At 35.0% G+C, this 3,805-nt stretch overlaps 1 long non-coding RNA gene across 1 annotated transcript in view; it reads right to left on the bottom strand.

The window, feature by feature from the left end:
- LOC128248291 (uncharacterized) overlaps window positions 1-1,367 on the bottom strand; it is a 14,256-nt gene extending 12,889 nt beyond the window's left edge. The window contains exon 1 of the long non-coding RNA XR_008264527.1: window positions 857-1,367. This is a non-coding gene — a long non-coding RNA (uncharacterized LOC128248291). The remainder of the gene's footprint in view (window positions 1-856) is intronic.
- Window positions 1,368-3,805: the final 2,438 nt, after the last annotated feature.

Here is a 3,805-nt window from a genome sequence, read left to right as displayed (position 1 = left end):
TATATATATATACATAGCAAACTCTGCAGCTCTGGAAACAGTAAAGCTAATAGCATCTCTTTTGATAGGTAATTGAAAAGATTCACATTTCCATTCGAATTATTGTACAGAGACAGTCACTTGTGTATAATATTTTGTCAATATACACCATTGAAATGCATGGTGGTGTGATTTCTGTATGAAGGAAATTCTCTTCATATGCGTGCTCCGTTAGAAACAGTATATATATCGAAGTGAAGCAAACATCGTCTCAGTGGTACACATGAGACTGCCAGGCGCATTTCGTGGCCTTATCAAATGTAACATAACTAAGCGAAATTTCTCCCTTCAATAAATAAGAGACAGTAAATAATACGATACACAGTTTGCAATTTTAACTTAATGCTGTTTGTATTGAGTACATAGAAAATATTTTATGCAAATATTGTTGTCTATGCTGTCGTCGTTTGATTCAGGTTAACCTTAATCAAGTTAACACGATGAAAGATATTCCGTTCGGGATCATTTTGTCTTATATTGAAACTGTATATGCGCATGGACATACAGACACTCACACATGTATATGTCCATATGTGTCTGCCAGTGAGTGTGTATATATATAAAGAAAAATATCCAAATTTTGGCTTCTTCGAGAGATTCTGATTGAATTATGTAGGGGCGGAAGTACTGCCTGTACGAAGAAGATGAATGAACAAGAGATGAATATATGTAGTCTAAGTAGTTGTAAAATTCAAATCAAAATATTAATGACGTGTAGGCACCCCGTCTTTCGTTATGCATGCAGCCATAATACGCTCAGAAAAAAAAAAGTTGGCGAGCTGGCAAAAACGTTAAGTACGCCGGGCGAAATACTTACCGATATTTCGTCTGCCTTTACGTTCTGAGTTCAAATTCTGTCGAGGTCGACTTTGTCTTTCATCATTTCGGAATCGATAAATCAAATACCAGTAGCGTACTCGGGTCCATCTAATCGACTGGCCACCTCCCCACAAATTTCGGGCCTTGTGCCTAGAGTAGAACAGAATATTCGCACTTCTAAGGCGGCGAGCTGACATGAAGGTTAGTACTCCGGGCGAAATGCTTCATCGAAACGGAGTTGCAGCTATCCATTGGAAGCAACGTACAATTTATCAAATCTTATTTTTTTTCTCAAAGGAGCGAGAAATTCTGCTCCAAGTACATCAAGGACAAAGTGTGTGTGTGTGTGTGTGTGTGTGTGTGTGAGTGTGTGTGTTTGTGGTTCAGTCGGTGTGTGTCTGTGTGTGTCTGTGTGTCTCTCTGTGCGTGCGCGTGTGTGTCTTTATACATATATGTAGTCTCACAAATTTCTAGCCATTACATGGAATTTCTATATCATTGAAATATTTTTGATTATTGAAAACATTTTTAATGCTCTAACTTCTGAACGATTATTAGCATTATAAAATTTTAATGTCAATAACGCCCTTTGATTTTTTCCAGTGGTGAATTTTATATATCTAAGATATATCAATAACAACAGAATTATATATGGTTGACAAACACATCTAAAGCATACGACGCATAAAATCGATTATTACATCATTAGTAAAACTATAATGATACTTATTCACAGAGCTATTTTGCACTAAACATTTACCCACCTTTACTTACACATATGTGTATGCCTCTCTGTAGATATTTTTATCTATCTAACTATCTATCTATCTATCTATCTATCTATCTATCTATCTATCTATCTATCTATTTATCAATCTGTCTCCCTATCTCTCTAGTTATCCATCTATCTACCTATCTATCTATCTATCTGTCTATCTATCTATCTATCTATCTATCTATCTATCTATCTATATATATATATATATATATATATATATATATCTGTCTATCTATCTATATCTCTGTATGCACACACGCACGCACGCACACACATACACAATATATGCATATGCATATAGACATAGATGTATATACATCTGTATATATATATATATATTTGCCTACATGCATTTACCTAAACACGTTCGTACATATGCATACATACGCACACATATGCGCGCATACACCGCACACATACACATACATATATGTATACATACAAGTATATATACGTATATGTGTGTGTGTATAAGGAATTAAGTTTGCATCATTTGTGCCACTTTTTAGGGTTTACCACTTTTTCCTTAGGATACGAGGTATTTTATCTGTCTTAAAGAAATCATTTAAGATTGCCAAGAAATGTATTGAAGCTTAACAATACCGAAAGATCGTTGGCTCTCCTTGTTGATGTATAGTATACCTATAAATTCCGCAGGAGTTTTTAAAGTAAACAGTTTAACTCATAGGGACGACTGGCTAATTAAATATCGACAAATGATTACCTTGTAAGTCAAGGCAATTATTTACCTTTTTAAAAAAGCTTAGTTTATGAGAGAAAACCAGATGCTTCTGGTAAAATAACCACATTTTTATACATTAAATTCGGAGCTATGTTCTGTTTCTTTAGATCACACTTGTTATTGCTAAGCCCAAATATAAAACGTGTCCTTAATTTGCTACACATTTCACATATGAGTAGCACAATTATGCTTTTGAAAGACTGATTGATTCTTTTTATTTTTTTTATGAGAGCATTAAATGGCTTTTCTGTTAAATTTACGATCATAGTAGGCACCGTAGCTAATTTGAGTTCCTTTGCAACGGGTATATAACTGGCTATCACAGTAATTTTCACCTTTTTGTGACACCATTTTATTGTTCTAGTTTTCCTTCTTTCTTCGCTTCTATATAGGTTTCAACAACGAAATAGAATTACTGTTGCTTTTATATCTCAACATTTCTTTATACTGCTTTTATAGCTGTTTTAAAGGAGTGTCTTCTTAACTCGACTTGTGACTTTCCCGAGGCGTCTATTTATATGACGTCAGCTGTCTACCCTAACTTTTTCCACAAGTGTTTTCTTTGTATAATTGGACAATTATTCATCTATAAAGGAATTGTAAATTCACAAAGACAAGCTGCAACACATTAGGAGGTGTATACCATATGAAGGACAAGTGAAATCTCTTTAACGACTGGCTTGATAGCTTGAGAGACACTGTAAACTTTGTCAACGTCTTTCAGAAGGACAAATAAGAGACTATTGCACAACGTACGCCTCGCATAGAGTCGGAAGCAAACAATTGTCGCAGTAATAACGACACCTTTTTATAATACGAGAGGAAGCAATATATCTATTGAGAGCATATAAGAACGAAACATGCACTTGTATACAATAGAAATTATCGCATGAGAATAACGAATAGGGGGCAAATCCGAAAACCTGCATAAAATCAGCAACTGACGATATAAAACAAGGATTTACAATTTAGATTTTAATTAAGGTTAACGATTACTTTTACTATGAAAAAAACATACAAAAGCTATCTACTGATTTTATTCTAATATCACACCCTGCGAGGCTTTGTAATGTATAACCTTACTTCCGGTTAGATTTGCATATTAGGAGCTCCACTACCGCAATAGACTAATTTGTGACCGCTTCTAATTTGTTCATGTATTTGTTTTGGAGAAGATTACCAGATGTATTTTCAAAGAGCAGCATCCTCGAAACGGAGACACATTCCGTCAGTAAGAAGCCTCTCTTCTTTTTCTTCTGCGTAACATTTCTACAGAAAGCGAGTTTGCATTGGTACCTCACTCATAGGGTCAGCCTTTGAAATATTAAAATTCATTGAATTTTAGGTACACACACACGCGCGCACACACACACGCACACACACACACACACACACACACACACACACACACACACACACACACACAC

This window comes from Octopus bimaculoides, chromosome 7 (genome assembly GCF_001194135.2).
Source record: "Octopus bimaculoides isolate UCB-OBI-ISO-001 chromosome 7, ASM119413v2, whole genome shotgun sequence".
In the NCBI taxonomy this organism is placed as follows: Eukaryota; Metazoa; Mollusca; class Cephalopoda; order Octopoda; family Octopodidae; genus Octopus; species Octopus bimaculoides.
The sequence above is the reverse complement of the archived record's forward strand: the minus strand, read 5'-3'. Positions and strand labels throughout refer to the sequence as shown.